General features: G+C 37.9%; 1 protein-coding gene across 4 annotated transcripts in view; it reads right to left on the bottom strand.

The window, feature by feature from the left end:
- LOC103102197 (zinc finger protein OZF-like) overlaps positions 1–23,738 on the bottom strand; it is a 71,741-nt gene that overhangs the window by 28,975 nt on the left and 19,028 nt on the right. The gene's annotated exons all lie outside the window — the stretch shown is intronic.

The following is a 23,738-nucleotide window of genomic DNA, read 5'->3' as shown; positions in this document are numbered from 1 at the left end:
TTTATATACCTCTAAGCATACGGAACATTGCATCCATTGAAAAAGACCTGGATTTGCTTTACCTTGCCTATATCAGCCAGAAACAATAATATGGAAAAGGTTCTTCATCCTACCTTATGCAATATGTCCCAGGATTGTTTGAATTTCATGGCTCTTCAGGATAGTATTAAAGATTTAGGCCAAACTTTACCCAGAGTACAGAGAGAAATGCTGCTGGTTTTCTGAAGATGGATGCCCATTTCTGCCACCTTTTTTTTGTTTGTTTTAAAGAAATATAAAAGTAGAGGTTAACCCTTCTCTGCTACTTTAATGATGTAGCAAAAGGAATGAATGAAACCCATACTTCCATCCAAGTCCCAGACAATGAAGTGATTGCTACACAACCAGAGCCACTTTGCAGTTTGTTAGAGGAACTAGACAGAATTCACTGAACAGCATAAAGGTTTGTTTACATATTAATTTGGGATTTTAGTTATATCTCAGTTTTTACTAAAAAAGAAATTCTGTTATTCTTACAGGTTTTTCATTTCAATCTGATATGACACTTCAGGTTAGGTTCAAGATAAATTGATTTCTTTAGATACTTAGAAACATATGAAAAGTATTATGAACTTTGTTTTGTTGGTTTCAATTTTGGTCACAGGAATCCTAATCAATTGACAGTTTCATAAACTTTCAAACACATAACTTTTGTCAGTGATTTTCTACTTATCTAAATATTTTCATCCCTCTTTAAGTTCATGAAAACTCTATCTGAATTAAATAATCATATATGACAATCTTGTCCCTTCTTATCATAGACAATCATTTTCTGTCCAAAGTGAACATCATTTTAGAATTGTTTTTACCAGTGCCGAGGGCATGATGATAAATTCCAAAGATGGGTAACCAATTATGAATCAGAAGTGAATTATATTAAGTTCTGCCAGTAGCAAACTATGTTTTATTCTTAATATAAGTAAATCAAAATGACCTATACACCATACATTTCATTAACATCTACCCCAAAAGTGTATTGTACCCTCAGTACAGTCTTTTGGCTGTGCCTCCTTGAACAAAACATAGTTTTACTTGGAGAAGCTTGTCTTGATTTACACATTTGGTCATATATTCTACTTTACAGATCCAAGATTGAGACTTTTCAAGGAACAGTTGGAGTTGTGTTAAGGGGGCTAAGCACCCAAAGGAGTACAATGTAGAGATGAACAGTACTGCTCATTAAGGGCTCAAGTCAGGGAAGGGAGAACATGGCCAGTGGAGGAGTAAATCCTGAGAGACCTGAGGGGTTAGAGGTCATAATCAGGCCTGGGCTAGAAGTTTTAAAGGGAGAGGTAGAAGGATGACAGATTGTGAGCAGATGAGGGAAGTGGTGGATCTCTGAATGAACATGGAAATGGAACAAACACACATAGATGATGGCAGGTGATAACTATCCCTCTAGATAACTAAAATGGAATAAGCCATGTGAATTGAGATCAAACTGGGAGTGTTAAAAAATAACTTCTAAGGGAACTGACTTAATGCAAATCTAGCAATTAAACTAAATCCGTGGTCATGTGATTCACCAGAATAGTCCCGGAGCCTGAGTGGAATTCCAGGGCAGGCTCCATACTATAAAAGGGGGGTGGGGGGTGGGGTGAGACTGTGGGTTTACATCAAGACCAGAAAAGATCCAAGGGGTTTTGACTGATTTTACAAAGGAATTAAGTGGTCATTCACTTCATTCATAGACATATGTAAAAATGGAGATTTGCACCCCAGACTTCAATCCCCAGAAGTCCTTGGTACTTCCCAGAATTCCCTATAAAGGGCTCTCTGCCTCCCAAGATCCTCTTCTTCCGCTTCTAAGCACATACATCTCTCTACCTGGCAGCCAAGACGTAGAGTAAGTGGCTGTGAATGGGCTATTCAGCCCTAGGCATGTGCTTTTCTTATTTTGTATTTTCTTGTTTCCTTGATTTCTAATAATCTTAATAAACCTCATAAACTATAATACTTTTAGTAGAGAAACTAATTTAACTGTTACACATAATAGAGGCAGATGGGAGTGTCTAAGGAGTGTCCATGGAAAATTCTAATATTGGACTAGAGAAGAACCTATGCCTATCATGTGATGTTTTGGAAAGGGAGTTCTGACATCCTCCTAAAATGGTGGAACTTTGGAGTTTTTAGAGGCTGGCATAGCAAAGGCTTTTCATTCTTCTTAGTAAAGAGAAAAGCAAGAGTTGTTGTAGCCCCAGGGCTACGAAGGTGTTTTCTACTTAACCTTATGAAGCAGATTTCCTACTTTATATATTTTCCTAGATTTCAATGAACCTCATTGCTTCTAGGAGGGATTACCTACTAAAATTGAGATTCATGTTAGTTTAATTCAGCCATCGTACATGCTATTAGCTAGGACTAGCTCAACCAAAAGAAATAACCAAATGATCAAATATGATGATTCCTAAAACTTATCGCTCCCAGAGGCCACAGCATTGGGGAGAACATCATCTTGCATGTTATTGTTAATGAGGGTTTAGGGGAGGAGAAGCCCCAGAATATTAACTACTGTAAGAATGAGCTTGGCACAGAAACAGACCATTTGGAATGTTGCAAGCAGGGACAGGAGTGACAGCTGGAAGGATCAAAGAGGCTTGTGGGAAATAAAACAAAGGAGGGGGTCTTTGCTCTCTGGAACCTGAGGGAGACAGGAATGGAAGACCTGAGCTCAGGACCCAAAACTGAGATATCTGAGATTTGTCTCAGTTTCCCCTTGCACTGAAAAATCAGAAAGATTCCTGAATTCGATGGAACATCTACCAAAGGAGCAGAGTGACAATTATTTTATGCTGAGGGGTGTTCAACCCTGAAACCCCATGGGGGTTACCCTGAAGACCTGTCCCGACCTGTGCCTTCCCAAGAAGAACACCAGTGACCTGTTTTAGTATAGACTAATAGATAGTTTAGAGAGAAGGGGGAAAAAACACAGAAGCCATAGCCATTTGGCTCGGCTGACCAGAGAAGATACAAACTGCTTGGGTGTCTCTTAGGGTTTCCTAATCCCTCCTTCCTATTCCTCCCTGTTTCCTGTTCAATAAACCACCTTTTCTGAGTAAATAGAACTCAGATTAAGGTTGTCTTTTAGAGAAAGGAAAGAATAAAAGGGTAGAAAGAGGGAACTGTGAAAGGTTGCCTACCAAGCATTAGTCAAGGTCAAATCCAGAGCTGACCGCCATTCAGCCTTTCTTTACAGGACTGTGTCCAGAGGAGGTTTGTAACAATGAAGGTACTTAGCTCTTCCTTTATTGGGAAAACTGAATTGTAATCCCCTATTTTTAGATTTTAATACCCAAAAGTGTTAACTCAGTATTTGAAGATCTAACCATTTTAATCTACACAAAAGTAACTAACCACTAAAAGTGTGAACTAAATGCTAAAGGTGTGATCTAACCAAAAAAGGTATGATCTAACCAAAAAAAGGTATGAACACCCATTTCATGCATTGAGTGGGAGGTCTGTGACCCACCTGTGAAAGAGTGGACAGCCCTGGAAAGGAGCATTTGCTGTTATTGGTAGATGTGAAATTTAGGGGAGGTAACACAAGAGAAAAAGATTTTTAAATAGAGGACCACAGAGGCCTCTCTTAAGCTTGGAGTAAAGAAGAGTCCCTCGAAGGAGAGACTGGAAGACAGACACTCAGATTTGGCTGTGGAACGGGACTCCTGAAGGAGCTTGTGCAGGAGACCTCAGACTGCTTTCCTTTTAGAAGGTCATCGTGGTGAGTGTAAAGGCTGATTTAGTTTCCCTGACTTTCTGAAGGTGTGAACTTCTAAGAAAGGCCCATCATCTTGAGACTCCTTTCCCTGATTAGGGCCTTAGAATTTCTACCTGGCTCAGAGGAAGCTGGAGTTTTCTCTCTCTTTTATTCCTTAATATCTTCTCTCTATTGTAAATAAACTACCATAAATTCCATTTACTTTAGTAATTCATTTTGGGATTTAGAAATTAAATCCCTGGCAACCACCATATTAATATTAAGTCCAACCTAATATAAATGTAACAATTCCTTATGTTTTCATAATTGTTTTAGTATAGGTTTTAAGATCAAAGTAAACAATAGTTTTGATATAATCATGATTTGTCAGCATAAGGCCTTGAATAGGTAACCTAATCACATGATTGTACTTTTCTTATGGAGCTAGACCTAGCAGTTAAAAATAACACCTATTCCAGCCTATATACATCATCTCCTCTGTTGTGATATTTAAATCTTGGAAACTTTTCAGCTCCAAGACACAAATGATGAGATTTGTAGTTTAAAGTAAAAGCTTTTAGAATTGCAGCTAATATTAATTTTGAATTTTGAATTCACGTATAGTTATCTGATAGATCATTGAACTGTATCCATCATTCAAAAGGAAAGGCATGACTGATGAATAACTCTGACTTTTACCAAAAGTCAAATAGTGTTTAATCCTTTCCTTGATTTTTCCTTTCAAAGCAAATTTAGTTAGGATTGTGATCATAGATATAGTTATAAGCTATTATAAGATTACTCTTTTCTCTTATCAATTTCCTATCATTATTTTCCTAATAATAAACTACCTGTTTTGTGTTTAAGAAACTACTCTCCTAACTTTTGTTCAAACTCCTACCCCCAAAATTTAACCATTCACAACCTCCAGGTCACTGAGAGATGACATTAAAAAGGTGACACTGAAGAGAGAAATTTGTTTCTGACACTGGTCAAGACCAAAGACCCAGACTCTAGCCTTATGAGACGGCCTCCTTTATACCCAAAAGACTAGTTCAAATTGGACACCAGTTTAAAAATAATCAGGATAAATAACTCATGACAACACTCATTAGACTTGGATAAGTTAGGAACTCATCAAGTGACTGCCTAAACACTCTCCCTCCAGATCACACCAGAGGAGATAATGTATACAGGCTGGAATAGGTGTTAGGCCTAACTGCTAGGCCTAAAACACGTTTTCAGTTTTTTCAGAATCATATTTGAACAAAGTACATGTTTTGGTAACATTCAATATATAAAAATTTTGTCAAAAATACAAAATTTGTGACTACTTAGCAACCTAAGCTATTGTTTTCCGTACCATAACACAATTTAATGAGACTACTAATTAACACCTTAGGTTTTCAATTTTCTGTGAGGATGGGGTTAATAGGTTTGTAGGAAGTTTTAAATCTTTTGCATTATTATCTAAAAGTGTATCACAAGGAATTGAGCATGCAAATCAAAAAACTTGAAAGGGAACAAATTAAAAATCTCCAAATGAAAACTAAATTAGAGATCCTAAAATTTAAAGGAAAAATTAATAAAATTGAAAGTCAAAGAACTATTGAATTAAAGGAAAGAAGAAAACCAAATTAACAGTATCATAGATGAAAAAGGATACCTCACCTCTAATGAAGAGGAAATTAAGGCAATCATTAAAAACTATTTTGCCCAATTATATGGCAATAAATATGACAATCTAGGTGATATGAATGAATATTTGTAAAAATGTAAAATTGCCTAGATTAACATTAGAAGAAATAGAATACTTAAATAATCCCGTATCAGAAAAAAAGAAATTGAACAAGCCATCAAAAAACTCTCTAAGAAAAAATCCCCAGGGTCTGATGGATTCACAAGTGAATTCTATCAAACATTCAAAGAACAACTAATCCGAATATTATATAAACTATTTGATATAATAAACAAAAAAGTAATCCTTTTATGACACATATATGGTACTGATTCCAAATCCAGGCAGGTCAAAAACAGAGAAAGAAAACTACAGACCAATCTCCTTAATGAAAATAGATTTAACAAAATCTTAAACAGAATACTAGCAAAAAGACTCCAGCAAGTGATCACAAGGGTTATTCATTATGATCAGGTGGGATTTATACCAGGAATGCAAGGATGGTTCAATATTAGGAAAACCATCCACATAATTGACCATATCAACAAGCAAACCAACAAAAACCACATGATTATCTCAATAGATGCAGAAAAAGCCTTTGAGGAATGTTGATGGACAGGTCAGGCTACTCAGGAGGGGGAGAGGATAAGATCTTCTTAGCACATATTCTACCCCTCCTTAACTGAAACTGATTGTAAGATATATATATATATATATATATATATATATATATATATATATATATATATATATATATATATATATATATATATATATATATATATATATATATATATATATATATATATATAGCGGTCGAAATCAAAGAAAAAATACAAAGAAACTCCTACTAGGAGCATGGAACATCAGGACATTACTTGATAGAGAGAATACCCCAAGACCTGAGAGAAGAACAGCTCTAATCGGTAAAGAACTGGCATGATATAACATCGACATCGCAGCCTTAAGCGAAACACGCTTACCAGAAAAGGGATCACTCAGCGAACCCACCACTGGATACACCTTCTTCTGGAAAGGTAGAGCCTCAAATGAAGACAGAATTCACAGTGTTGGCCTGGCCATCAAGACCAGTTTGCTCAAATAGCTGCCAGACTTGCTTGTGGGCATCAGCGAGAGGCTCATAAAGATCCATTTGCCTCTCAGCAAAGACCGGTATGCCACAATCATCAGCGCATATGCCTCAACACTGACCAGCACAGAGGAGACCATCAAGCAGTTCTACTCTGACCTGAGTGCCGTCCTGCACTCAGTGCCCACAAATGACAAGCTGATACTACTGGGAGACTTCAACGCCCGCGTTGGCCAGGACCATGAAAGATGGAAAGGAGTGCTCGGCAAACATGGCATGGGCAAAATGAACAACAATGACCTACTGCTACTCAGCAAATGCTCAGAGTTCGAACTCACCATCATGAACACTGTGTTCAGAATGGCAAACAAATATAAAACAACGTGGATGCACCCAAGATCAAAAGAGTGGCATCTCATTGACTACATCATTGTACGCCGGCGAGACATCCAGGATGTAAAGATCACCAGAGCCATGAGAGGAGCTGAATGCTGGACAGACCACCGATTGGTTAGAGCGACTCTTCAAATGCGCATTGCGCCTCGCCATCCAAAACGTGCCCAGGCAGTTGGCGCATTTTACAATGTGAGTCGTCTTAGAGATCCATCTTATTTGCAAACATTCCAGTCCTGCCTGGACAACAAGCTGTCTGCCAAGGGACCACTCACTGGAAGCTCAACCAAGAAATGGAACCAGTTCAGAGACGTAGTGAAGGAAACATCAAAGGCAGTCCTAGGCCCAAAACAACGCAACCACCAGGACTGGTTCGACGAAAACAACACTGCTATTGAAGACCTATTGAGCAAGAAGAACAAAGCCTTTATGGAGTGGCAAAATAACCCAAACTCTGCTCCTAAAAAGGACAGATTCAAGTCTCTCCAAGCCATGGCACAGTGTGAGATCAGGAAGATGCGAGACCGATGGTGGGAAAAAAAGGCAGAAGAAATCCAGCGGTTCGCTGATATGAAAAACTACAAACAGATTTTTCAGTGCCCTCAAGACTGTCTATGGGCCATTAAAACCCACCACCACTCCCTTGCTATCCTCTGATGGTGACACTCTCATAAAAGATAAAAAAGGCATCAGCAACAGGTGGAAAGAACACTTCAGTCAGCTTCTCAACTGACCCTCTTCAGTCGACCAAAGCACCCTTGACCAGATCCCCCAAAACCGCTCCATTGAACAACTTGAAGTTCCTCCTTCAGTAGAGGAAGTCCAAAAAGCCATTAAACAAATGAGTGCAGGCAAGGCACCCGGTAAAGATGGGATCCCAACCGAGGTGTACAAGGCCTTAAATGGAAAGGCACTCCAGGCATTCCACATAGTGCTGACCAGCATATGGGAAGAGGAAGACATGCCCCCAGAACTCAGAGATCCCTCCATCGTAGCCCTATACAAGAACAAAGGCTCACGAGCAGCTTGTGACAACTACAGAGGCATCTCACTACTCTCCACTGCTGGAAAGATCCTCGCCCATGTTATACTCAACAGACTCCTGTCATCTGTTTCAGAGCAGAACCTGCCTGAATCACAATGTGGCTTCCGACCAGATCGCAGCACCATCGACATGGTCTTTACAGTGAGGCAAATTCAGGAAAAATGCCTTGAGAAGAACCTGAGTCTCTACATTGTCTTCATAGACCTGACAAAGGTGTTCGACACAGTGAACAGGGACGCATTGTGGGTAATCCTCAGCAAGCTCAGTTGCCCAGCAAAATTCGTCAAACTGATCCAGCTCTTTCATGTCGACATGACAGGGGAAGTCCTATCTGGTGGAGAGACTTCCGATCGCTTCAACATCTCCAATGGCATGAAACAAGGCTGCATCCTTGCTCCAGTGCTATTCAACCTATTTTTCACCCAAGTATTACGACATGCTGTGATGGATCTAGACCTGGGCATCTACATCAAATACCAACTGGATGGCTCACTATTTGACCTTCGCCGCCTGACTGCAAAAACAAAGACAACAGAGAGACTCATCCTGGAAGCTCTCTGCGCAGATGACTGTGCTCTTATGGCCCACCAAGAAAATCATCTCCAAACCATTGTGGACAGGTTCTCCACCGCAACAAAACTGTTTGGCCTGACTATCAGCCTCAGCAAAACAGAGGTGCTGTTCCAACCTGCACCAGGGAGGCCATCGAACCAGCCGTGCATTACAATCGATGGCACGCAGCTTTCTAACGTCAACACTTTCAAGTACCTGGGCAGCACCATCGCCAACGATGGGTCCCTAGACCACAAGATTAATGCCAAGATCCAAAAGGCCAGCCAGGCACTTGGGCGGCTGCGCTGCAAAGTCCTCCAACACAGCGGTGCAAGCACTGCGACGAAGCTCAAAGTGTACAACGCAGTGGTCCTCAGCTCGCTCCTGTACGGGTGTGAGACATGGACACTGTACCGGAAGCACATGAAACAGCTGGAGCAATTCCACCAACACTCCCTCCAGTCAATCATGACGATCCGATGGCAGGACCAAATCACCAATCAGGAAGTCCTCGACAGAGCCAACTCCACCAGCATTGAGGTCATGGTCCTCAAAACCCAGCTACGATGGTCTGGACACGTCATCCGCATGGACCCACCGCGAATACCAAGACAGGTATTCTATGGTGAACTGTCAGCTGGACTCAGGAAACAAAGCCAACCAAAGAAAAGATTCAAGGATCAGCTAAAGTCGAACTTGAAGTGGGCTGGCATGACACCAAAGCAACTAGAACTCACTGCCTCTGACAGAAGCAGCTGACGAACCCACATTAACCATGCCGCTGCCACCTTTGAAGATGAGCTACGTGGAAGTCTTGCCGCTGCGCGTGAACGCCGACACCAGGCCACAACTGCACCTCCCGTAACAACTGGAGTCCCATGCCCCATGTGCCACAAAATTTGCGCCTCAGCCTTTGGACTCCAAAGCCACATGAGGGTACACCATAGATGAAACTGCACAAAGATAATAGTCATTCTCGATCACCGAGAGACTTCTACTGCTCTATGTGTGTGTGTGTGTGTGTGTGTGTGTGTGTGTGTGTGTGTGACTGATTATAGGAGATATGTATTTTTGAATTTTTAGCACATTTTTTATAAAACCTTTAAATATGGGAGCCAGGAAGGAGCCAAATTTGAGATACTCGTCTGTAAGTATTTTCATAAAGAGTGTAGATACAAGGAAGGCCTGCATCTTAATGTATGTTAAGCATCACAAACTCGAGTCTTCACACTAGGTTCAAGTCCTTTGTATTGGCTGAGAAGTGCATCAATCCTACCTGGATTGGTTTCTTCTTTTTTTTGACCTGTGTGCTCTTTTGGCATAATTCAGGTTTAGCTTTGTGCTTCTTTGACCCTATGCAATGGCTCTTTTGTATATCTTGTCCTGGAATCAGACAGAATCATTAAGCAAAGTCCCATAATTTTTTAAAACAATTAATGGCATCATTTTTATAGTCCCAAGCTTTTGGGGCATGCATTAACATTATAGCAAATATTTTAAACATATTACTGCAAAATCAAAAAAGTTGAAGAAAATCTTAATACTGGTGACATGTGCTTCAAATATAAAAAGGAGAGAAAAAATAAAAGACTGAAATAGTATATTTCACATGCAAGAAAAATATAATCAGAGTTTTTAAAATAAAAATATAGCTTATAATCATTGACACACTGTGTCAGCTAAGAAAATGATGAATACAAGGTTTCTCACCAAAAATGAGATCCATTTACTCTTCATACCTAGCCATGATCCACAGTGAGTATGAGAAAATGAATTTCACAAAGTAACAATTTTTTAATAAAGAACAGTAGTTCAAAATCCCCAAAATTCACAATAGCCCAATTAATTACAATAGCAAATAAACCCAATATCATATTTTACATAAGTTGTTGTATGACATTTAAAGAACCTATGAACTGATGGATATTTGTCACAATTTTTAGAAACATAGCAAATCTTTCAACCTTGGCAAGTATATTTTTAAACAAAGTAGAACACATTTGGGTCTAGAACATCATCAAGGAATCTAGATATCATTCTGGTGGAAGTAAAGTGAGCTGAAGAGTTATAAGTGAGAGATGCACCTCTTTTGGGAGTCATCCATGAGTACTATGCCTTGGGATTAATTTCCCAGCTCCTTTGGTATGAGACTGTGATGTCCCATCCATTCACATTTTTATAAATGTGGGAGGTGGGGACTAAAATTTTATTTCACTTCAGCTACTAAAATGCACCTTACCTCCTGTTAGAAACAGGCAAAATGACCAGAGTTTTTGGGAAAAAATCTAAAACTCATGTCTAAAGACCCCTTAAAATCAATTTGAGTCATTTAGCTCGTTAAATTGTCCAAAGGTTGTTATACAATTTTAACCAGTTTTTATAAAGTCCATCTATCCTTTATGTGACAATTTACAAATTCAAAACAGAAAAGGGGCTGTTTTTATATAGGCTTATTCAATAATATTTGCTCAGTATAGTTATAGGGGGAAAAGCAACAGAATATAACAGTAGTTAAAACCCAGTATATTGAAATGGAGTAACAGAATAGTATTGAATACATTAATATATGAACTTAAAACCACAAAATTAAATCTTAAGACAAAACAATCAGCAAAATCCAATAAAATACAGAGATTTTTATAAAACATTGGAGTCCAAAAAGGCTTAAAAATATAACCTCCAGTCCCTTTAAAGTTTAATTTTTTTATTATCCATTTAGATGCCTATTGTCAGAAGGCAAAAGATTGGTAAAGGGTAGTGTAATATTGAAATCACTTTAAAAGACTGATATATATTAATTTAAGGTTGCCAAGGAATTTACTTATGAAATTCCTAAATGAAACACTCAAGTCAGAATGGAGTTTTATGGCAGTTTAATCTCAACGGGAGTAAGAAAGAAGGAGAGGGAGAGAAGGAAAGAAGGGGAAAAGTAAAGAGGTTAACTCAACCTTCTGGCAGAGCCAGAGGGAGTTTAGGCCTTGGAAGGCCAAGGCGGGGATGGGAATCAGTCCTTTCACTCAGCTGCCTGTGGGCCTCCTCCCTGCTCCAGCTCCTAGAACAAACTGGCACCTAGCCCTGACCACAGGAAGTGAGAGAACTCCAGAGACTGTTCTCTACCTCACTTCCTGCGCCTCACACATGCCAATGGTGGCTCAAGCTTGGCTTAGGACAGCCCAGGGGGAAAGTTAGTTATTTCTGTTTTATCATTAACTAGCACATGCCCGTGTAGTGTGGGTGTGCACATTCTTGGGTGCTAGACCAAACAAGATGGAAGAAATTTAAAATTCACAGTAGGCAATAGGGTTCAAGTGACTTGCCCAGGGTCACACAGCCAGGAAATGTCCAAAGCCAGATTAGAACCCAGGACCTCCCATCTCTAGGCCTGGCTCTCAATCCACTGAGCTCCACCCCTATAGTGAGGGTGGGTTTTAGGAATCTCAAATTGGGCCAAAGAGTTGCAGGGAGACGAATTTCTCCCCTGCATCTCAGGTGAGATAAGTAACAGAAACAGTGCACTCAAAAGATTGTGAAATACGCCATGCTTGTAACTTCCTGTTTTGAAAAGTCTTTTCCTTCTCCTAATTCTCCCCCCCCCCCCCGTGGTCCCTGCCATGTGGAGGTTAATTGTTGCCTAAGGAAAGAACACCCCTGTTTTTACCAGCTGGGTTGTGATTCCTGAAGACACACGAGAAGCTACCAGCAGCCTGAGTCCTGAGGCTGGGCCTGGAGCAATAAGCGATCTGGCTTGGAGGCCAGAGTTTCTGGGGCCAGGTGTAAGAGTTAAAATAGTTGAGGCCATAAACTGTAGTAATTAAAATAGTGGAAGATATAAATTGTGATACATATAAAGAGTGGATGAGTAAGTTGTGACCGCAGGAAATATGTTTTCACTTATCCATCCAAACTGTTATAATTTAAATGGTTGTTGCCGTTGAAAATATGGTTTCACTACAGTGTTTTGTTTTTAAATCGAATATAAGGTGGTCACCAGGGAAATATTCCCAATTATTCAAATATACCCAAGTCTGCTGGGTTTTATAGAGATTTTAATTAATACAAATGAGGAATTAAAGAAAGGGAGAAAGAGAGAAAAAGGAAATAATGAGAAAAGGATAAGCCGACCCTGGCCAGTCCTGGCCAACCCAGGCCTAAGCTCTAAGAGAAAGATCAGTCAGTCCTTAATCACTCACCACAAGATCTGTCCAAGCAAGGATTCTAGTGACACCAGGCAAGCTCCATCTCAGCTGACTTCACCAGCTCAATCCTCAATCTGAATGTTTCAGAATGTCCTTTGAGCTCCTATTTAAAGGGCATTTTCTCCTATGTCACCTCCCCTTATAAGTCCTTACATCTACCAATCACAGTAGACGTTTTTCAAAGGACAGACCATTCTTAGTTCATACCTGAGTAGACTAATCTTTTGAGTAATTCACACCTGAGTAGACTAGAATCTCTGAGTAAGTTTTCACCTCTTTGCTCCTTGTAAGTTCACAAGTTGCTTGACCTTTATAGGTATTTAGCACCCTTTTTGTATTAGTCCTAAAATAGGCATGGCTTAAGTATGGATTTAAGTACTTTTCATTGTTCAGAAAAGAGTTTACAATTTTATCTTCCCCTAGGGCAGACTTAAGTAGGTGAGTTCTCACATTCCTGATCTAAGTAGAGTTCACTGCCCAAATGGGGAATGGTCTTAATCCAATCTTATGAAGTAGGGTCTGGGAATTTTTAAGGTTCACACAGGGCAGGAGCCAGGTGGGCAGGGCCAGGACCAGGTGAGCAATCTTGGTCAAGCAGGTCCAGAGAGGATGAATGGAATGAACTGAATCAGAAACAGCTTTGAGAGGGTAGGCGAAAAGCCTCGGACAGAGAAATGTGGCTTAAAAAGAAAATTATCTAGGCTATCTTTAAAAAAGAATTTTGAGAAGTTCTCTTCCAGTCCTGTGGTTGCCAAAACTGTAAAAATTAAATTAGTCTCTAGTAATATAAATATTATATTTTATGAGGTTTATTAAGGATTATATGAAATCAAGGAATAAGAAAATACAAAATAAGAAAACCATGTGCCTAGGCTTATTAGCCCATTCACACCTTATTTACTACATATTGTAATGGCCGAGTAAAGGAAGAGGACAAGGTAGGCATTACAGCCAGTTTAAATACTCATTGTGATCTCACCCAGGAGGAGACTCAGGTAAGATTATAGGGAATTTTGGGAAATACCAAGAACTTCTGGGGATTGGTGTCTAGGGTTCAAATCTCAATTTTACAGAGTGCAGGCACTACAGGAGGCAAAGAAGGGGAAAATATGAGCAAACAAGAGAAAAAGACAAAATAAATTACAATTGACAGCTTCTATCCAGGCATTGAACAAAGAGCAAATGTAACAGAGGAAGATCAAGGAACATCAAGCAAAAACACAGAAAATCCAGCAGATTGGACACAGGCTTTGTAAGAACTCAAAATACAATTCAAAACACAATTAAGAGAGGCTGAAGACAACTGGGAAAAGAACTTTAAAAGCAAGATAAGTCATCTGAAAAAAGAAAATAGCATCTTGAAAGCCAAAATTAATCAGCTTGAAAATGAGGCAAAGGTGATGAAAGATGAGGTAAATAAAATGAAAGATAAGGCAAAGGAGGTGAAAGATGAGGCAAAAAAGACCTCCAAAGAAAATCAGACCAGAAGGAGAAGGATGACCAAAAATCCAGGGAGGAAATTCAGTCTTTAAAAACCTGAATACAGCAATTAGAAGCAAGTGACTTCACAAGGCAGCAGGAAACTATAAAACAAAATCAAAAGAATGAAAAAATTGAGGAAAATATGAAACATCTCATTCACAAAACAGAAGATTTAGAAAATCGTTCCAGGAGAGACAACTTAAGAATCATTGGTCTACCAGAAGACCATGACAAAAGAAAAAGCCTGGACATCATACTACAGGAAATTATCCAAGAAAACTGCCCTGATATTCTAGAACAAGAGGGAAAAGTGGAGATTGAAAGAATCCATAGATCACCTCCTGTACTTAATCCCTGACTGACAACACCCAGAAATGTTATAGCCAAATTCAAGAACTATCAGACCAAAGAAAAAATATTACAAGCTGCCAAGAAGAAGTCACTCAGATGCCATGGAACCACAGTGAGGATAACACGGGAACTGGCTGCATCTACACTGAAGGACCAAAAGGCATGGAATATGATATTCTGGAAAGCAAGGGAACTAGGTCTACAACCAAGAATCAACTACCCAGCAAAACTGACTATATTCTTACAGGGTAAAGTATGGTCATTTAATAAAATGGAAGAATTTCAAGCATTTGTAAAGAAAAGACCAGACCTGAACAGAAAATTTGATGCCAAATACAGAACTCAAGAGAATCTTCAAAAGGTAATTTAGAAAGGGGGGGGGAACAAAACAAAAAAACAAATAAACTTTTCTTAAGGGACCCAATAAGTTAAAATGATATGTATCCCTACAAGAAAATGGGATATTGGTAACTCTTAAAAATTGTTATTAATACTTGGGTAGCTAGAAGAATTATACTTAGAGGGAACAAACTGTATAGAACTGTATAGTAACAAACTATATAGAATGAAATGCCAAGAAATAAACATGTATATAGATATATGTATGCATAAATTTATATACATATATATATTTACAATTAGAGTTAAAAAAGGTTAATACTAAGTGAAATGGGAAAAGAAACAAAATGGGGTAAATTTATATGTCACAAAGAAGCACATGGTGGGAGGGGGAGAGAACATCAATACAATGGAAGGTTGGAGATAGGAAAAACTCAATTCTTACGTGCATTGAAACTGACTCAAGAAGGAAGAATTATCCAATCCACTGGGGCAGAGAATTGATTTGCACCCTATAGGGAAGTAGAAAGGTAACAAATAGGCTGGTGGGGAGGGAAGCAATACAAGGGAGGGAGATGGTGAGGGGGTAGTTTAAAAAGACTGTAAAGAAAATAAATGGGGAATAAGAAGGGAGGGGGTAGAAAGGGAAGTAAAATAAGGGTGGGAATTAGGGGGACTAATTAAAAACAAAACACTGGTGTAGAAGGAAATAGTAAAAGAAGAAAGGGCAGGACAAGGAGTGGAAATCAAAATGCTGGGAAATACACAGCTGTTAATTATAACTCTGAATGTGAATGGAATGAACTCACCCATAAAACACAAACAAAAAGCAGAGTGGATTAGAAACCAAAACCCTACCTTATGCCATTTACAAGAAACATGAGGAAGGTAGACATACATAGGGTAAAAGTAAGTGGATGGAGCCAAATCTGTTGGGCATCAACTGATAAAAAGAAGGCAGGAGCCGCAATCATGATATCTGACAAAGCCAAAGTAAAAATAGATCTAGTCAAAAGAGATAGGGAAGGTAATTACATCCCAATAAAAGGCAGTATAGACAATGAGGAAATAGCAGTACTCAACATGTATGCACCAAATGGCAGAGCATCCAAATTACTAAAGGAAAAACTAGTGAAGCTCAAGGATGAAATAGATAGAAAAACTATACTAGTGGGAGACCTGAACCTTCCTCTATCAGAACTAGATAAATCAAACCAAAAGATATGAGAAGTTAATTAAATCTTAGAAAAATTAGAGTTAATAGATATGTGGAGAAACCTAAATAGGGACAAAAAGGAATACATTTTCTTTTCAGCTGCACATGGTACATTCACAAAGATTGATCATGACTAGGGCATAAAAACATTGGAAACAAGTGTAAAAGAACAGAAATAATAAATGCAACCTTCTCAGATCACAATGCAATGAACATAATAATAATTAGTAAGTGTACATGGAGAGGCAGATCAAAAATTATTTGGAAATTAAATAATATGATTCTCCAAAATTGGTTAAAGAACAAGTCATAGAGACAATAATTTCATTGAAGAAAATGATAATTATGAGACATCCTTTCAAAATCTATGGGATGCATCCAAAGTAGTACTCAGGGGAAAATTCATATCCTTCAGTTCATTTATTAACAAATTAGGGAGGGCAGAGGTCAATGAATTGGCCATGCAAATTAGAAAACTAGAAAGTGAACAAATTAAAAATCCTCAGATGAAAACTAATTAGAGATCCTAAAAATCAAAGGAGAAATTAATAAAAATGAAGGTCAAAGAACTATTGATTTAATAAATAAGACTAGAAGCTGGTACTTTGAAAAAAAATAAAATAGACAAAGTACTGGACAATCTAATTTTAAAAAAGGAAAGAAGAAAAGCAAATTGACAGTATCCAAGATGAAAAGGGAGATCTCACCTCTAATGAAGAGGAAATTATGGCAATCATTAAAAACTATTATGCCCAATTATATGGCAATCTAGGTGATATGGATGAATATTTAAAAAAATAAATTGCCTAGAATAACAGAGGAAGAAATAGAATACCTAAACAACCCCATATCAGAAAAAGAAATTGAACAAGCCATCAAAGAATTCCCTAAGAAAAAATCCTCAGGACCAGATGGATTCACAAATAAATTCTATCAAACATTCAAAGAACAACTAATCCCAATATTAAACAAACTATTTGACAGAATAGGCCAAGAAGGAATTCTACCAAATTCCTTTTACCACACAAATGGTACTGATTCCAAAGCCAGGCAGGTCAAAAACAGAGGAAGAAAACTATAGACCAATCTCCTTAATGAACATAGATTAAAAAATCTTAAATAGAATACTAGCAAAAAGACTCCAGCAAGTGATCACAAGGGTTATTCATTATGATCAGGTGGGATTTATACCAGGAATGCAAGGATGGTTCAATATTAGGAAAACCATTGACATCATTGACCATATTAACAAGCAAACCAACAAAAATCACATGATTAACTCAATAGATGCAGAAAAAGCCTTTGACAAAACACAGCACTCGTTCCTATTGAAAACACTAGAAAGCATAGGAATAGAAGGACCTTTCCTAAAAATTATAAACAGTATATATATCTAAAACCATCAGGAAACATCATCTGCAAAGGGGATAAACTAGATGCATTCCCAATAAGATCAGGAGTGAACATGGATGCTCATTATCATTTATATTATTTAATATTGTACTAGAAACACTAGCAGTAGCAATTAGAGAAGAAAAAGAAATTGAAGGTATTAAATAGGCAATGAGGAGATCAAGCTGTCACTCTTTGCGGATATATGATGGTCTACTTAAAGCATCCTAGAGAATCAACTAAAAATCTAGTAGAAATAATCAACAACTTTAGCAAAGTTTCAGGACACAAAATAATCCTGCATAAGTCATCAGCATATCTATATATTTCCAACACATCTCAGCTGCAAGAATTAGAAAGAGAAATTCCATTTAAAATCACCCTAGACAATATAAAATATTTAGGAATCTATCTGCTGAGACAAACAGGAACTATATAAACACAACTACAAAACACTTTCCACACAATTAAAACTAGATCTAAGCAATTGGAAAAAACAATGATTGCTCATGGGTAGGATGAGCTAACATAATAAAAATGACAATCCTACCCAAACTAATTTACTTATTTAGTGCCGTAGCCATTGAACTACCAAAACACTTCTTTACTGAATTAGAAAAAAAAAAACACAACATAAAACAGTTCATTTGGAAGAACAAAAGATCAAGGATGTTCAAGGAAATCATGAAAAAAAAATGCAAAGGAAGGTGGCCTTGCAGTCCCATATCTATACAGCATGGTCTTCAAAAAACAATATGGTACTAGCTAAGAGACAGAAAGGACGATCAGTGTAATAGACTTGCAATAAGTGACCTCAGCAAGACAATCTAGGACAAGCCCAAAGATCCCAGCTTTTGGGATCAAAATCCACTATTTGATAAAAAAAAAAAAAACTGCTGGGAAACTTGGAAGACAGTGTGGGAGAAATTAGGTTTGGATCAACATCTCACACCCTACACCAAGATAAACTCAGAATGGGTGAATGACTTGAACATAAAGAAGGAAACTATAAGTAAATTAGGTGAACACAGACTAGTATGCATGTCAGACCTTTGGGAAAGTAAAGATTTTAAGACCACGCAAGAGTTAGAAAAAAAATCACAAAAGGTAAAATAAATAATTTTGCCCTTTGATCCAGCCACAGCACTGCTCGGTTTGTACCCCAAAGAGATAATAAGGAAAATGACTTGTACAAGAATATTCATAGCTGAGCTCTATGTGGTGGCCAAAAATTGGAAAACGAGGGGATGCCCTTCAATTGGGGAATGGCTGAACAAACTGTGGTATATGTTGGTGATGGAATACTATTGTGCTCAAAGGAATAATAAAGTGGAGGAATTCCATGGGGTTTGGAACAACCTCCAGGAAGTGATGCAGAGCGAGAGGAGCAGAACCAGGAGAACATTGTACACAGAGACTAATACACTGTGGTATAATCGAACGTAATGGACTTCTCCATTAGTGGTGGTGTAATGTCCCTGAACAACCCGGAGGGATCTATGAGAAAGATCACTGTCCACATCCAGAGGGAAAACTGTGGGAGTAGAAACACAGAAGGAAAACAACTGCTTGATTACATGGGCTGAGGGGGATATGTTTGGGGATATAGACTCTAAATGATAATCCTAGTGCAAACTAGTGCTACGGGAAGGGGTGGGGGGGGGAGGGGAGGGAGGGAAAGAAAATGATTCTTGTAACTAAGGAATAATATTCTAAATTGATTAAATAAAATTGTCACAAACAACAACAACAGGTCTCCCTGACCCTATTAAAAAAAGGAGTAGTTCAAAACATGGCCTTCCTAAGGAGAGAGTCAGGAGTGTGTCAAAATAGCCCTGTCAAAAGTCTAATCATTTTCTGGGTCAAGAAAAGTTAGATCTAGCCTCACATGGAATTCAGATGCATAAGGACTTAGTGCCTGTTTGTTTTGCTTTGGGATTGATGTTTGGAGGGTGTTTTTAGTGATTGGCAATCACTGTCAGAATAAATACAGCCTTGTAAGAAAAAAAGAAAGAAAAGTTTTAAGTTCCTTTAGAGACAAAAAATATTTTTAAGGATAAGAAATTTTCTGCCTCCCAGAATCCAGATACTGATTTCCTTGTGTAAGATGCCATGGAGATGGCAACGGAGACCGAATGCTGTTCCAGGAGTTCCTGAGCAAAACTGAATGTGCAGAACTGAACTCTGGGGGGTTGAATACATTTGTTTACATGTACTTTGTTGTACCAAAGGGACTGCCCTCTAATTGGTTTTGTTCTTGATTCCCTTTTGTTTCTTTATCCCCAGGTTGTTGTATTTCCCCTGTGTAAAATTGTATATACTTTAGTTAATTATGTTTAAAATGATCCATTGGGGAAACTAGTCCCCCAAAGGATCACAGGGTTGAATGTGCCAGTGGAAAATTTGCCACACCTGAGCTACATTCCCACCATCCTTTTAAGTTATATCCCCATTTTACGTAAGGATGCTTGGGAGATACATTTGGCTGTGGGTTTTTTCAGAGCTTGGGCTTTTGGTTAAGTGCTACAGGTGTGAGTCTCTGGCTCTTTTGCTCTGCTTACTTGACTGAAAGGACCTTTTTTTATTCTTTACTCTCCCTTTATCTCTAATTTATTATTAAAACTCCTATATATTTTTCAATACTAGGAGTATTTATTTATTTTTACTCCTACCTGGCTAAGAGACAGAAGGGAAGATCAGTGGAATAGATTTGGGGTAAATGACTTCAGCAGAACAAAGATCCCAGCTATTGGGACAAAAATCCACTATTTGACAAAAACTGTTGGGAAAATTGGAAGACAGTGTGGGAGAGATTAGGTTTGGATCAACATCTCACACCCTACACCAAGATAAACTCAGAATGGGTGAATGGCTTGAATATAAAGAAGAAAACTATAAGTAAATTAGATGAACACAGAATAGTATATTTGTCAGATCTTTGGGAAATGAAAGATTTTAAGATGAAGCAAGAGTTAGGAAAAAATTACAAATTGTAAAATAAATAATTTTTATTACATTAAATTAAAAAGGGTTTGCACAAACAAAAGTAACACAACCAAAATTAGAAGGGAAGTAACAAATTGGGGAAAAATCTTCATAACAAAAATCTCTGACAAAGGTCTAATTACTCAAATTTATAAAGAGCTAAATCAATTGTACAAAAACCCAAGCCATTCCCCAAATGATAAATGGAACAGGGAAATGAATAGGCAATTTTCAGATAAAGAAATCAAAACTATTAATGACCACATGAAAAAGTGCTCTAAATCTCTTATCAGAGAAATGCAAATCAATACAACTCTGAGGTACCACCTCAAACCTAGCAGATTGGCTAACATGACAGCAAAGGAAAGTAATGAATGCTGGAGGGGATGTGGCAAAATTGTGACATTAATTCATTGCTGGTGGAGTTGTGAACTGATCCAACCATTCTGGAGGGCAATTTGGAACTATACCCGAAGGGCGGTAAAATACTGATTCAGCCATAGCACTGCTGGGTTTGTACCTCAAGGAGATAATATGGAAAAAGATATGTACAAAAATATTCATAGCTGTGCTCTGTTAGTTTTTATGGTTGGACTGAATATTTAATTGATCACCAGGGATTTAACTTCCAAATCCCAAAAATGAATTACTAAAGTAATATGGAATTTATGGTAGTTTATTTTACAATAGAGGGAAGATATTAAGGAAGAGAGAAAAGGGGGGAGAGAGAGAGAGCTCTGACTTTCTCTGAGCCAGGTAGCAATTCTAAGGCCCCAGCCAGGGGAAAGGAATCTTAAGACGATGGGCTTTTTCTCAAAGGCTGAGGCCTACAGAATGCCAAAGAAGGAAGTCAGCCTTTACACTCACCACATGTCAGTTCAATCAGCAAGATTCTTTATCAGCCATCAACTCCAGCTGGCTCCCTCCAACCCCCAGTGTGTCTCTTTCAAACTCCAAGTGACCCTCTTCACTCCATACCCAACTTTAAGTACTGTGTTTACACTTTGGGGATTAAAATCTAAAAATAGACAAGGGATTACAATTTAATCTTCACAATCAAGGAAGAGTTATGTACCTTCATTGTTATAATCAGGGGAGAGCCAAATCCAAACCTCACAGCTCTTTGTGATGGCAAAAAATTGGAGGGGATGTTCTTCGATTGGGGAATGGTTGAATAAATTGTGGTATACGTTGGTGATGGAATACTATTGTGTCCAAAGGAATAATGAACTGGAGGAATTCCATGTGTAAGGATGATATTAGAAAATAAGTATTGCTTTATTAGTTTAGGGATAAGAAGTAAAGTGGATGCTTGAGAAAAGAACTGGAGTTTGAAGCAGAGCTAAGAGCATGTTAATTCCAACTGCTGACAGTTATAACCAGTTTTCTGTGGCAATCACTCTCTCTGACAGTGGACAGAGACACACTCTCAGAGACTCTCAGGGCTGGAGGAGGTAACATCTTTGCCTCCTCTGTCTGAGGGAAAGATCTGAAGGAGCTCAGTGTTTTCTTTTCCCAACTTGGAAAATACTATTGAATATCTATTGTGGTTGTTATAGATTGTTTAACTCTGAGAAGACCAAAGGAAAACCTGGTCTTTGGTTTGGTTTGGACTCTGAGTCTGTTAAGGCTCAGTCCTCTTGTTGAGACTGAACCAGCTAGCCTTTGCTATTTTATAATTTGAGGGTGAAGATTTATAAGGATAATAGTGGTAGTTTTGAATTTAAGATAGTATAAATTTGGGTTAGTCAGATCAGGGAGGATTAGTGTAGCCTGTGAAAACACAGGAGAAGCAGTTCCTTGCAGAAACAGGGAGCCTATTTGGGTGGATTTAGAATCCCTTAGAATTAGAAATCCTTTATTTATGTTTATAATGCTTATAATAAGAGTCCCTTTAGCATCCTTGCTCCTGGCCCTGAAGGAAAGTTCACATTTGAGCTTCATTTCATCACTGAAGATACTTTTGATTACCTCTATCAAAAGTACCCAAACAGTTTTTGAACAGTTTTCCATCTATATTTATTTTTATAACTCACCAATTTATTTTTACATTTGTGAAGTGGAACGACCTCCAGGAAGTGATGCAGAGTGAAAGGAGCAGAACCAGAAGAACATTAAACACAGAGACTGATACACTGTGGTACAATCCAATGTAATAGACTTCTACTATATTAGTAGCAATGCAATGATCCAGAACAACATAGAAGGCTTTATGAGAAAGAACACTCTCCACATTCAGAGGAAAAACTGTGGGAGTAGAAACACAGAAGAAAAACAACTGCTTGATCACATGGGTCGAGGGGATATGGCTGCGGATGTAGACTCTAATTGATCACCCTAGTGCAAATATTAATAATATGGAAATAGGTCTTGATCAATGACACATGTAAAACCCAGTGGAATTGCATGTTGGCTGTGGAAGGGGGTGGGGGGAAGGAGAAGGAAAGAACATGACTCTTGTAACAAGGGAAAAATATTCTAATTTACTAATTAAATATAATTTTCAAAATAATAAAGTTAAAACCCACAAAAAAAAGTGTATCACAGTTGTACATCTATCCTTATCCAATTCAGGTGAAAAGCAAATTTTCTTTACAGTATAGCTGCATACATAATTTATTTTTATACATAATTACTCATTAACAAATTGTATTTTAATGCTTGTTAATTCTCAATGGCACTTCACAATAACAGATTAATAATATTTGAACTTTTTTCCATAATAACTTTAATTTTTACATTTTGATCTCAATTCCAGTTTACTCAAATAACCTTTTAGGGATGTTCGGACAATCAACACAGTAGGCTTTATTTGACTAAGATCTAGTACCTTAAAGCTCAGTGTTAAGTCACCAGAACAGAGGCTAATTTTTGCCTTTTGTAATTTTTGGGGAATAAGAATAACCACTTAAGGTGAAACAAAACTTTGTATAGGATGTACCATCATTTTTTAACTTTGAAATTTAATAAAATGGTAGTGTTGGAAATTTTTGAAAAATTGGAAAACTTTAGGAAATTTCTAAAATATTTTTGATGTACTGTCTCTTTTTCTCTATCTCTTTTTTACTTTCATAAGTGATCCTAAGATGTTTAATTTAAACTAATTATTTTTGATGTTTTATATTTTTATCATTTATTAATATCTGCAGTTTCCCCCTTTTTTCTTTTAAATTTGCATTCCAATTGCAGTGAATTAGGGAAATCTGCATTTTAACAATATTATCGGTATTATGAGTTGATATTAACTTCTTATTCATTTTTACTCTTTACAGAGCTCGAGTTG

The sequence above is a fragment of the Monodelphis domestica genome, chromosome 4 (genome assembly GCF_027887165.1).
Source record: "Monodelphis domestica isolate mMonDom1 chromosome 4, mMonDom1.pri, whole genome shotgun sequence".
Classification (NCBI taxonomy): Eukaryota; Metazoa; Chordata; class Mammalia; order Didelphimorphia; family Didelphidae; genus Monodelphis; species Monodelphis domestica.
Note: the sequence above shows the minus strand (reverse complement) of the source record. Positions and strands in the feature narration are given on the sequence as shown.